Raw genomic sequence first — 14,520 nt, forward strand, 5'->3', positions numbered from 1 at the left:
GCCAAATGTGTTTGAAAATAACAGGAAACGATTGACTTTTTTCTGAAGAGCATCATCTTAACTTGTTACTCAAAAAAGCATTTTGTTGTCTCATAATTATTTGCATTAGTAGCGCGATGACGTAGTGGATCTAATCCCATGCGTATTGGATTATCGTAACGTAGTGGATGTTTTAATGTGCATGTGTATTCACATTTTTATGTTTTTTTCATTACTGTAGCGTACTTAACGGTCATTAATACAGTATATATACATATAACACACACACAGATAATAGGGCTGCACAATTAACTAAATTAAAATTGTAGTATGACATTGTGCGATTATTTAACCTCAAAGGGCTACGCCGATTTCATTAAATTAATAGATACATCAAGCTGTTTGCTTTAAAGTCTATGCATGCTGCTCTGTCTTGTCTGTATTGTGTATAAGCATTATAACAGTGTATTCAGAGCGGTTCTGTGCTCCACAACTCCATCCCGTGCTCAGAGTAACAGATGTGCTCCATTCGGTTCCGTGTGCTGAGCGTGTCATTTTTAAAGCACTCCAGATTCACTTTAATTTCACTATTGCATACTTCCAAGTATGTTTGACCACTACATATTAATATACAAATACAAATGTTTCACCCCATGGCATTTATGTACAGCTGAGGAGATGTTACACATGGGTGGGCCAGGCTTCTGTGGGTGGCGGAGGCTACCCCTGGCCCCCCTCTAGAACTGCCCCTGCGCTCTGTTGCTAATTTTATCGCTGTCTGTTGGCATCTTCATGTTACAGTAATGGCTGGTATAAAGGTTTGAAAACATATCACAATCATATCAAAACATATCAAAATAGTGTAGTGGTTTCTGTTGTTCAGTCAGTCACATTTATTTATATAGCACATTTAAAAACAACAACTGTTGGCCAAAGTGCAGTTCAGTTCAACTAGTTAAAAAGTAAGGTATGCATTATAAGAATACCAGAACAAAACATTCATATAAAGAGATAAAAACAATACACAAAAAGTAAAAGTAATAATGTTACATTTGCAAAGTATCAAATGCTAAAACTGTGTTTTAAGAAGTGATTTAAATTCATCAAGAGTTAGAGAAGACTTAATATGTAAAGGCAATTTATTCCAAAGCCTTGGTGCTGCAACTGAAGAGGCTCGGTCACCCTTTAATTTTAATCTTGATCTGGGAACAGTTAACTGCAAACTATTTAATGACCGTAAAAGTCTAGAGGATCGATACAGAGAAATGAACTCAGAAATGTTCTCACGTGCCAGACCATGCAAGCCCTTGTAAACAAACATTGAAACGTTGAACTGAATCCTGTATTGGACAGGAAGCCAGTGGAGAGAAGCCAGCACTGGAGAGATACTATCTCTTTTTCTGGTACCAGTCAGAAGTCTAGCATTAGTGTTTTGAACCAGCTGAAGGCATGACTGAGAGGACTGAGAAACACCCAAGTAAAGTTCATTACAATAATCAAGTCTCGAAGAAATAAAAGCATGAATCACAGTCACTTTACACACATTTTAATGGTAAGATCCTCAGAGGGATTGTATTATCATAATTCCAGAAGAATGGCAAGAGTGTGTGTGTGAATGTGTGTGTGAATGTGTGTACATGTGTGTTAGTTACAGGATCAGAGAATGACACTTTTCCTCCGTCATAATCCAGATGAACTCTCACACGCTCAAGATTCTGTGTGACAGGAAACACAGTGGAGGAATATCTGAGGTATAGTGGGAATGATCCAAACTCATCATACTGCACACTCCAGATATCAGTGTTGAAGAAAACTATTCCCTTCCTCTGGTTTGATGCTGTAGTTACTCCAACAATCCAGCATCTATTGTCTTAAAACTCCACATCCCAGCAGTGTGTTCCTGAATTAAAACCCTCTGAACCCAGAACACACTCAAACCAGTTAAATCTCTCTGGATTATCTGGAATCGGTTGAATGTTCTCACTGTATCTCACACTGGTCAAATCATCAGACAGGATCAGATGTGGATGTGCAGTGTTTGGATCCAGAATCACAGGAGCTGATGAGAGAAAACAATCACCAGATGATTTTATTCTCATGTTCTTATAATCATCAAGAGAGAATCATATACAGATTATTATGAATTATAAGCACTGTAATATTGAACAAGGTTTGAAATTAACACCCACTGAATGCGGGTGAAAATCAAACGTGGGTAACGATGTCAAATCACTAGCCAATTTGGCTGGTTAAAATTCAAAGTTCTATCAATCACAGTGGAGGCCATCTATCTAGGTGATTCCCAACCAGCAGTACGCGTACCCCAGGGGGTGCTCAATCTCATTACTTTGAGTGTTCCTACAGGCCTCAGTCAGGCTTTATGACTGTGTGTAGGCCTGCCTTTGTCTCCTATCTGGGCACATGAGGCCCAACACTCTGCACACTAAACACACAGGCTGTTTATCATCCAGACAGAAGAGTTTGAGTTTCTCTCTGTGTAAACTGCAGATCTCCTTCTCATTTCTCTCCTTTAGGTATGAATCACATAAGTTCTTCAACACCTGATTACGAGGAGGTTCATCTCTTGAAGATCTTCTTCTGCAGATGGGACACTCCTGAGTTCTCTTGGTTTTCCAGAACTGCTGAAGACACTCTTTACACACACTGTGACTACATGACAGAACAACAGGATCCTTGTAGATTTCACAGCACACGTGACAAGAAAGTTCTTCCACAGATAGTGAAGCCATTTTTACTGTTTGTAAAAGCTCCAGCAATTTACTTTCAACCTCTGATTATTGGTCAAAGATTAATAACCATTAGAAACATCGAAGCTCTGCTGTCTTTTTTATTCTGAGTCCATTCAAAACCAAACTTCTCATAAATCCATTGTGAAAGTGTTTCCTTTTGTTCTCCATCGATTCCTTTACTTGTAAAGAAATTCAGAAGTATGAATGGAAAGAGAGAAATAATAAGTCAGTCATGGTTATGTCAGGTTGGAGTTTCTGACAGACTGTTAGACTCTGATACTCTGACCCGTATAAACACTCTTATTACATTGGTAATAAAACTGCTTCATCCTCAGAGGAACTGATTACTGTGAAAGAGTGTGGGCGAGGTTTTCCCATGGGCCCGTTGTGACCAGGTTCTCCATCCAAATATGCAAACATGGCTGCTAAAAGATTTGAGCACTTAAGTAGCCAGCATTCCCCATCTAGTCTGTTCAGAATTGAGCTACTTCATATTTATAGCTCTACCATATACTGGGCATCTCATCCATACTGACCACTTCATTAAATTCTAAAACTTCTAATTGATAGTCTATTATTAAACCCAGTATCTTACTCTAAAACTCAATAGAATATCAAAATTACAACTTTTACTCTATATATCGAATTATTCTGTGCATTTTAGGTAGCTACTATACTGTTGGGATCATTAGGGAATCTTACTGAGCCAGTGTCCTGCTTCTCCTGTAATTATTCAGTGCAGTCGTAGTGTCAGTCCAGAGCTTTCAGTACTATTGTAACGAATGAGGCTGGTAACCCTTCAGCTGACCGCCACAGGGAGACCTCTCCCGAATACTGACACTGAACCGTTTCTTCTATGGTGACTTCCTGTTTGTACCATATAAGTAGCCATGCTTTTCCATTGTGATTTTGTGAAGTATTGTCAGTTTCACTGCCTTACCTAGCATTTTTCCCATTGCCTGTTTCATTGCCTGTTTCATTGCCTACTTGTTATGACCATTGTGCCTGCTTTACTGGATTACCGATTTTGGATTACTGTTTTGCTCTGTTTGCCTGGTTGGACTGATTTCCTGTTAACAACTACTTTGCCTGCTTCAACGATTATGTCTCTGCCTTGTGTTTTAGATTTGTTTGCTGATTGTAAATAAACTTCCTGCATATGGATTCTACCTCCGCCTCCATATCGAGTCCCTCACAGAATACTTCACCACCCATGAATCCAGCAGAAATTTCTCAGCTCCAGGCTGCATTCGCTTACCAGAGCGAACTTCTCAAAAGTTTCCAGGAGCAACTAAACAACCTAAGAGCTGCAAATGAGAACCTCACCCGCTATATCCGTTCTCTTCCATCTCCACAAGCTACACCGGTAAGATTTGCTCTTCCTGATAAGTTTGATGGCTCGCCAGAGAAATGTAAGGGGTTTTTATGTCAATGTAAAGTATATTTCTCCATTCAACAAGAGTCATTCAATCAGGAGTCCAAGATATTTGCATTTATGATGACATTACTTACCAGTAAAGTGTTAGACTGGGCCTCAGCTGTTTGGGAGAGTGATAGTCAGCTTCAAATGTCATTCGATTACTTCGCTTCCCAGATCCATGAAGTGTTTGAATATCCGGAGGGAGGTAAAGATGTCTCTGTTCCGCTGCTTCATGTACACCAGGGTTTACATTCTGCAGCTGACTTTACCATACACTTCAGGACATTAGCAGCCCAAAGTGGATGGAATGAGATTGCACTCATGACTGTGTTCAGAGAGTATGTAAGGGTGAGGATTCAACATTCGCTGAATTAATTTCGTTGGCAGTAAGGATTGATAATTTTCTACATAATTCACCACGTCCAAAGATGGTCACAACCATTGGTCCATAGTCAAGTCCAGGCATGCCCCAATGCCCCTGAACCTATGCAGATTGCCTATACCAGAGTCTCTGAAGAACGCAATCGTCGCCATAAGGAGCGACTGTGTTACTACTGTGGTGAGAGGAATCATCGAAACTCCACATGCCCTCACAAAGGCAAGAAATATCCAGACTCCAGAACTAATGTGAGTACTAAGAACATTTCATCTCCCACACACACCATAGTTTCTCTTCCCATTGAACTCTCCTTTGATGATAAACTGAAATGTGTCTCTGCACTCATTGACTCGGGGGCTGCTGTGAATCTGATTCACCAAGATCTAGTACAAGAACTCCATATCCCTACAGTACCTTGTATACCCACCATTAACATCACTGCTGTGAATAATGCACATATAGGCACAGGCATCACTCACCAAACTGTTCCAGTTACATTATGGATTGGATTATTTCACACAGAGACCATATCTCTGTCATCAACTCACCCAAGCATCTTCTCAAACTGGGTCATCCATGGCTGGCTATCCATGATCCCATCATCATCTGGAACCAGGGTGAGTTAAAACAATGGTCAGATTATTGTCAGTCAAACTGTCTTCATGTCACAGTCACCATGCCATGTTTAACCACTAGCACTGAAAGTCCTGAGAATCAAGCTCAAATCCAGGTCCCCAGGGAATATTCAGAATTCTCAGAGGTATTCAGCAAAATCAAGGTAAACCAACTACCCCCTCATCGTCCATGAGACTACGCTGTTGAGTTACTACCCAACATGGCACCTCCTAGGAGCAAAGCCTATCCATTGTCAAGACCTGAAACCATGGCCATGGAGACTTGCATCGAGGAGGCTTTAGCTTCGGGGTTCATTCGCCCTTCCACCTCACCAGCTGCAGCAGGCTTCTTCGTTGAGAAGATGGAGGGCTCTGTCCATGCATTGACTACTGAGGATTGTAACTGTGTTCAATCAAGTACAGGTACCCACTCCCTCTTGTTCCGTATGCCCTAGAACTATGTGAAGCACGCATCTACACAAAACTGGATTTGAGAAGTGCTTAGAACCTGATTTGTATTTTACTAGTAGAAAACTGCTTTCAGCACCACTAGGGGGAACTATGAGTACCAGGTGATACCTTATGGCCTGGCCAACGCACCAGCTGTGTTCCAGTCAATCATCAACGAGATCTTCAGAGACCTCCTCAACAGATGTGTCATCGCCTACATTGACGACATAATCATATACTCCCAAGATAAAGCACAACGCAAATGTTAAAATGGTCCTCTCCCGGCTTCTGAAGCACCAACTTTATGTGAAAGCAGAAAAGTGTGAGTTCCATGCTACCCATACAACATTCTTAGGGTATATCATCAGTCATAAAGGTGTTGAGATGGATGACTCCAAGATCCAGGCAGTCACGGAGTGGACAAGACCCAACACTGTAAAGGAGCTACAATGTTTCCTGGGTTTTGCGAGCTTCTACAGGAGGTTTATCCACAACTACAGTCTCATCTTTGCCCCTTTAACGTCATTGCGCAAAGGAAAACCATCCAAGCTACCATGGAGTGACTCTGCTCAAAAAGCCTTCGACACCCTCAAGACAAGTTTCACAAACGCCCCCATTCTCAAGCACCCCGATCCTAACCAAACGTTCATTGTGGAAGTGGATGCATCAGACTGCGGCATAGGGGCAGTTCTCTCTCAATGCCATGGTAACCCTGGAAAACTTTGTGTTTTCCCATAAACTGAACTCAGCTGAAAGGAACTATGATGTTGGAAATAAAGAGCTAATCTCCATGAAGGCTGCGCTAGAAGAGTGGCGCCACTGGCTTGAAGGTTCTGTCCATCCATTCTAAGTAATCACCGACCATAAGAACCTCGAATACATCAAGGGAGCAAAATGTCTTAATCCACGACAAGCCCGATGGTCACTCTTCTTCACATGGTTTCAATTCACAGTCACCTACCACCCTGGCTGTAAGAACTGCAAAACTGATGCTCTTTCCCATCGTCATGATCCCCTTCACAACATACCTCAAAACGAATCCATACTACCACCTTCTGTCATCGCACCCATAAGCTGGGACATCATGGAAGAGATCCAAAGAGCTCAACAAGCAGACCCTGCACCACCAGAATGCCCTCCAACAAAACAGTATGTACTACACACTCTACGCCAAAGAACAATCCAATGGATCCTACCTCCCTCAGCACTGGACACCCTGACATCCAGAGAACTATAAGCCTGGTACAGAACTCATTTTGGTGGCTTTCAATCAGTAATGATGTCACTGCATACATTAAGGCATATCAAGTTTGTGCACAGTCTAAAACCCCCAGAGAACTTCCAGCCGACCTGCTACAGCCACTGCCTATCCCTCAGAGACCCTGGTCCCACCTGTCTGTCAACTTCATCACAGATCTGCCAAACTCCAATGGATATACCACCATCTTTGTTATCATTGATCGTTTCTTTAAGTCAGGCAGACCAATCCCCATGAAAGTTCTACCCACTGCCATGGAAACCGCTAACGTTCTTTTCCACCAAGTTTACAGGATCTATGGTCTGCCAGAAGAAATAGTGTCTGACCGGGGACCACAGTTCACTTCAAGAGTCTGGCAGGCTTTCTGTAAACCGCTAGACTTCAACATCAGCCTCATGTCTGATTATCATCCTCAGGCAAACAGACAGGTGGAGAGGTTAAACCAGGAAATCGGCAGATATCTCAGGTCTTACTGCAGTCGAGAACAACAGAGGTGGAGCGACTTCCTCCCATGGGCTGAATACGCACAGAACTCCCTCATGCACTCATCTACTGGACTCACTCCCTTCCAATGTGTGCTGGGCTACCAACCTCCTATGTTCCCTTGGTCAGGTGAACCCTCTATGGTGCCAACGGTGGATGATTGGTTCAGGCGGAGCGAGCAGGTGTGGGACAGTGTGCACGTCAGATTGCAGCGGGCCATCTGGAACCAACGGATCCAAGCTGATCGACGGAGGTGTCCCCACCCTGACTATCAAACTGGCCAGAGAGTCTGGCTATCAACACGGGACCTCAAGTTGCAGCTACCCTGCAGGAAGCTCAGCCCCAGATATGTTGGTCACTTCAGAATTGTCAGACAAATCAATCCTGTAACTTACTGACTGGAGCTACCTGCTAACTACTGCATCTCTCCTTCCTTTCATGTGTCATTGTTGAAACCTGTCCACCCGACATCTGGCCCCAGAACCACAGATCCTGAGCCGCCTCCTCCATTAGAGAGCGACGGATCACCTGCTTACATGGTCAGAGAGATCATAGACTCATGTCATCGAGGGGGCCAGATGCAGTACCTGGTGGACTGGGAAGGTTAGGACCAGAGGAGAGATCATGGGTAGCCGCCAAGGGCATACTGGACCCATCCCTGATCCGTGACTTCCAAGCGCACCCAAATCATCCTGCACCATAACCCAGAAGAAGAACACCAGGAGTTGTTCATGGGGGGAGGGGGGGGGGGGGTTCTGAAATGAATGAGGCTGGTATCCCTTCAGCCAACCAGGGAGCCCTCTCCTGAATACTGACACTGAACCGTTTCTTCTATGGTGACTTCCTGTTTGTACCATATAAATAGCCATGCGTTTCCATTGTGACTTTGCAAATTATTGCCAGTTTCACTGCCTTACCAAGTGTTTATCCCATTGCCTGTTTCATTGCCTACTTGTTATGACCATTGTGCCTGATTCACTGGATTACCAATTTTGGATTACTGTTTTACTCTGTTTGCCTGGCTGGACTGATTACCTTTTAACAACTACTTTGCCTGCTTCAACGATTACGTCTCTGCCTTGTGTTTTGGATTTTGTTTGGTGATTGTAAATAAACTTCCTGCATATGGATTCTACCTCCGCCTCCATGTCGAGTTCCTCACAACTACTGCTGCATTCTTTCTGCTGCCCAAACTCATTTCTCCCTTACAGAGCCCCACACATGAATTGAGGGGGGAAAAAATAGTATATCGTGGCCACGAATTAAGAAATAGTTCCTGTGACTTAATACGTGAGCACAGTTTTTTTTAATTAGTTCCCTCATTGTTGTTAAATTGTGCCCTCGTTTTAACTAAATGTGACCAGTTCATTCATACCTGTTACTTTTGCTCCCCCCTTGTGAAACATTTCCCAAAAGCATCATTATCTAAGTAGTTCGTAAAAGCGTTTGTAAATTAACAAGAGCTTTGAACCACTCTTAAGTCCATTTAAGTGCAACTTAAACATATCTTTCTGTCATCTTTCACTGTTTATCAAAGACAATGGGGCATTTAATAAATAGTTTTAATATATTTTGATCATTGGAAAGACATTGTGAACTATTTCAGGGGATAAAGTGTTGAGAAAATCGGTATTGTAGGAACAGTATGTTTGTTAGGAATTAAATTAACCTCTCCACATTCTACATCTTTATGTAGAAGTGTCTGTTAATGTAGATGTACATGGATTAAAGTGCAGAGTATCTCCATTATGTAAGAATTTATAATGGAATTAGCCGTGTTCAACTATTATATGAAAGATGACAAATAATTAGATTATTTGTCTGAGTATTCAAACGTTAAAATGATAATACAACGTCTCATATCCACAATTTCTATTGTAAAGAATTAGCTTTAATAAGGGAATTATGATTAATTCACTTATGGGAGTAATATTATTCTTATGGCTTATTGAAAATAATATCACACATGTATTTTAGGTATAAGCTTTGAAGCAATATCTTTTAAAATCAAGTGACAAGATTATCAAAATATACCAAATAATCTTTGAATGCAAACAAGACTTTATTACTAATCTAAACATAAAAACTAATCTAACACAAACAAACATAAAGGTTGGTGAGTAGTGTAACAGGTGAATGAAATGATCTGTACAGAGAAAATGAACTTTATCGAGTCTGTAGACAATGCCTTAAGAACCATTTCTTTGAGTATAAATCGATTTACAATTGGATCACCCAAAGTATTTAAATAATACACCAGCACTTTTAGCAAAAGTCTGGAGATGTACTTGCGTGTCATTTCCTTGCGTTACTTGGTTCTTGGGCTCTTTGTGAAAAGTTCGTTCCATCGATGTCTTGGACTATGTTATGTTGTGTCGATAGATGATGAAGCGGGGCTTTGAAGCGAGGCCTTCCGCAAGGAAGACTCGCGACTCCCTTCACGTCTGTAGAGCGGTGAGAGGCTTCCTCGGGACTTCATGTCCCGAGCTTCCTTGGAGTCTACATGGCACGGAGGCTGCAAGCCACGAGGGCAAGAGCGCGGAGGAATGCAGAGCTGCAGAGGAAGTGAAGAGCGGAGAAGAGAGCCGAAGAAGAGAGAAGACCCCTCCTTGTAGGAATGTTTTGAGCTGAAATTGGCTGCACCCCAAAGGTGTCCTGAGCCAATCAGAAATAACTTTTCAGAGTCACATGGTCAAGAGTGTCCTCCCCTCAAGATAATTAATTTATGGCCTCTATACCAAGGTTTGTTAGTTTCCTGCTCAGAAACTGAACATTTTAATCATGAATTTCATAAGAAAACTATTACTGCAAATAACCCGAAAATACTTCACACCATCATTCTGGAATTTAAGAGACAATTAATTACATACCAAACACTTGTACATTCTTATTATATGACAGTTAATAATTCAGTTATAATGCATGATAAAACTTCCTACTAATTAGTTTGTTAGTTTTAAACATGAATAATACATTACACATTATGAAAAATATAATTGTCAGAATTAAGATCAGGTGAAACCTTGAATGAGCATTCTAGGCACTTTGGCAGATTAGGTGCAGGATAAAATTATATTACAGTAAGTTTTGCATTTGTTTCAAAGTCCCTAGATTAAGATGAGATGTCCTGAGAAACACTTGTATACACTTACAAATTTAATTTGTATATTTCAAATTATGAGCATTAGTTTGTCCTCCTAAAGAGGAGTTCAACAGTTCCTCATCTGTTCAATCTGTGTCTTGAACCAATGACGATAGTCATGTGACACAGGAAATGTCTAAATTTTAAGTGTTCGTGTATTAATGGATGAAACAAAGGGACTTCTTTTTAGCTGCTGTTTGCAGAATACTGATCAGCGAGGATGTCTCATGAATAATTTGGAAGCTGGAAAAGTGGTTATTGTCCAGAATAAAGAGTATCTTAGCTTTTCATGGGTTTCCAGGGTGACAGTTCTTTATCTCTCTCTTGGAATGTGTTTCCCAGTGGTGGGGTTTTTTCAAATGTGTGTTCAGACAGATCTGCTCTTGTTTCACAAGATGATTAAGTTACACAGATGGTCATCCTTATCTCTTTTAGCTGGGTCATGCCACACTTTAAGGAGACATTTTGGCAGTTTCTTAGTTTATGGCTTTTGAAGAATTTCCAGGGGCCTCTGAGCGTGGAAATGAACAATTCTTCAGCCTATGAGATCCTACACTTTGAAATCAATAGGCAGTCTCTCTCTTCCTCCTCCTATTCTTCCTTCCTCCAATGGCTGATTCAAATCGGCTCATATAGTCTTTTTACAAAACAGATGATCTATTAATATTTCGACAGGTCTATGAGTATTTCAATACTGATGCCTGTAATTTTAATCCTGTTCTGTGTGCATTTGTTCAGTTTCCAGCCAAAATAACATCATGGTTACTTGTGTAACCTCCGTTCCCTGATGGAGGGAACGAGACGTTGTGTCGATGTAGTGACACTAGGGGTCACTCTTGGGAGCCTGAGACACCTCTGGTCTTTGATAAAAGGCCAATGAAAATTGGCGAGTGGTATTTGCATGCCACTCCCCCGGACATACGGGTATAAAAGGAGCTGGTATGCAACCACTCATTCAGGTTTTATGCTGAGGAGCCGAGACAAGGTCCAGCCATTTCAGCGGGTAGTTCAGCATTGTGGCAGGAGGGACACAACGTCTCGTTCCCTCCATCAGGGAATGGAGGTTATGCAAGTAACCATGATGTTCCCTATCTGTCACTCACTTGACGTTGTGTCGATGTAGTGACACTAGGGGTCCCTATACGAAACGCCACAACTGGCTGAAATGTGTTACGTGAACTGGTGGTGTGTGACAGGCAGACCACTGTGTGCCTTGTAGCCAGCACACCAGGTTGACACGTAACCTCCCCCAACATAGTTATGAGTGTCGAACGGCCCTTTTTGGGGACAAGTCGACTACCCAAAAGATAGAGACAGGCTTAACCCAGCAGTGGCCTCTTTTCCCCTTCTTTTTTTCCAATCCCTAAAAAAGAAGGGGGATTATCCGACAGGGCTGCCAGGTCTAGTCAGGGGGTGTCCCTCCCAAGGGGAGGACACCGCGGAGACCACACCTTGCCCAAAGAAAGGGGGGGATATTTAAGTGGAAAAATACGTCACATGGTCTTGCCGACCATGTGCAGAGTCTTCAAGGTAGATGCTACCCAACGGGGGAGGAGTTACTACAAACATGGAGACTGGGGCAGAGGGTCTCTGCCCAAGGAAGACGCAGTTTGCCAACAGAGAAACGAATTAGCAAAGATATACATCACATGGGGTTTGCCTTACAGGGAACCGCCACATGTGGAGCACCTACCCCAGAACAGGGCTCTTAGTTAGCATGTGTACTGGGCTGGCAGCGAGTCTCTCCGAAAACTCGACTGCTACTGGGCTCGGAGGAAGTCAACCAGGGAACAAAGTTTGTGAACACTACTGGGAATTAATGGTGCATGTCTTCAGCTCAAAAGAGGTGGAATGCGCTATGTGCAAGTGATACACCTGGCCGGCTATCCTGGGCTTATTCGCTTGTATTGCGTGCCACTACCTGGGATGAAACCGGTTCCACCTGGAGGTTGTAGAACCTTGCAAAGGTGTTGGGTGTTGCCTAGCCTGCTGCTCTGCAAATGTCTGTTAGAGAGGCACCCCTGGCCAGGGCCCAGGAGGCCGCTATACCCCTGGTAGAATGGGCTCGTAGCCCTACCGGGGGCGGCATGTCCTGGGAGTGATATGCCATAGCTATGGTGTCAATGAGCCAGTGGGCGTTCCTCTGGAGACAGAGCTTCCTTTCCGCTGTGCACCAAAGCAGACAAAGAGCTGCTCAGAGATCCTAAAGCTCTGCGTGCGATCCAAATTGATGCATAAAGCGCGCACCGGACACAGCACCGATAGGGCTGGGTCTGCCTCCTCCTGGGGCAGCGCTTGCAGGTTCACCACCTGGTCTCTAAAAGGGGTTGTGGGAACCTTGGGCACATAGCCCGATCGGGGTCTCAGGATCACGTGAGAGTAGCCCAGACCGAACTCCAGGCACGTTTCGCTGACAGAGAACACTTGCAGGTCTCCTACCCTCTTGATGGAAGTGAGCGCAGTCAGGAGGGCAGTCTTCAAGGAGAGTGCCTTAAGCTCAGCTGACTGCAAAGGCTCAAAGGGGGCTCTCTGTAGACCCTGAAGAACTACAGAGAGGTCCCATGAGGGAACAAGGTGCGGTCTGGAGGGATTCAGCCTCCTGGCACCTCTCAGGAACCTGATGATCAGGTCGTGCTTCCCTAAGGACTTACCATCGACTGCGTTGTGGTGTGCTGCTATGGCGGCAGCGTACACCTTCAAGGTGGAAGGGGACAGCCTCCCTTCCAACCTCTCCTGCAGGAAGGAAAGCACTGATCCGACTGCGCATCTCTGGGGGTCTTCCCGTCGGGAAGAACACCACTTAGCGAACAGACGTCACTTAAAGGCATACAGGCACCTCATAGATGGGGCCCTAGCCTGAGTGATCATGTCTACCACCACGGGTGGTAGACCGCTTAGGTCTTCCGTGTCCCGTCCAGGGGCCAGACATGGAGATTCCAGAGGTCTGGTCGCGGGTGCCACATGGTGCCACTGGGGGAAATGCATATTTGCGCTGGCCAGGGTCCAGCTGTGTGCCAGCGTGTCTATGCCGAGGAGGGCCTTGGTCAGGGCGTACCAGAGTGGGCAGTGGGAGGATTCTTGGGAGGCAAACAGGTGCACCTGTGCCTGACCGAATCGACTCCAAATCAGCTGGACCACCTGAGGGTGGAGTCTCCACTCTCCCCTGAGGGTAACCTGCTGTGACAGCATGTCCGTTGTAGTGTTGAGGTTGCCCGGGATGTGAGTGGCTCGCAGCGACTTAAAGTGCTGCTGATTCCAGAGGAAGAGACGGCAGGAAAGTTGTGACATACAACGAGAGCACAGACCGCCTTGGTGGTTGACATATGCTACCATTGCTGTGTTGTCTGTCTGAACTAACACGTGCTTGCCCTGGATCAACGGCCGAAACCTCTGCAGGGCGAGCAGAATTGCCAACAACTTGAGGCAGTTGATGTGCCAATGCAGTCGCGGGCCCGTCCACTAGCCGGCGGCTGCGTGCCCGTTGCAAACAGCGCCCCAACCCGTTTTGGAGGTGTCCGTCATGACCACGACGTGCCTGGAGACCAGTTCTAGGGGAACACCTGCCTGTAGAAATGAGAAGTCATCGAAGGGCTGAAAAGATGGTGACAGACCGGCGTGATGATCACGCGATGTGTCCCGCGGTGCCGTGCCCATCTCGGGACTCGAGTCTGAAGCCAGTGCTGAAGCAGTCTCATATGCATCAACCCGAGCAGGGTGACCACCGCTGAGGATGCCATATGCCCCAGGAGCCTCTGAAAAAATTTCAGTGGAAATGCTGTTTTCTGTTTGAACGCCTTCAAATAGGCCAGCACCGACTGGGTGCGCTCGTTCGTGAGGCGCACTGTCAAAGAGACTGAGTCCAACTCCAAATTGAGGAAAGAGATGCTCTGAACCGGGAGGAGCTTGCTCTTTTCCCAGTTGACCCGAAGCCCTAGTCGGCTGAGGTGTGAGAGCACCAAGTCCCTGTGTGCACACAACATATCCTGAGAGTGAGCTAGGATTAGCCAGATAGTTGAAAATGCGAATGCCCACTTCCCTTAACGGG

Source organism: Myxocyprinus asiaticus, chromosome 13 (genome assembly GCF_019703515.2).
Source record: "Myxocyprinus asiaticus isolate MX2 ecotype Aquarium Trade chromosome 13, UBuf_Myxa_2, whole genome shotgun sequence".
NCBI classification, from domain to species: Eukaryota; Metazoa; Chordata; class Actinopteri; order Cypriniformes; family Catostomidae; genus Myxocyprinus; species Myxocyprinus asiaticus.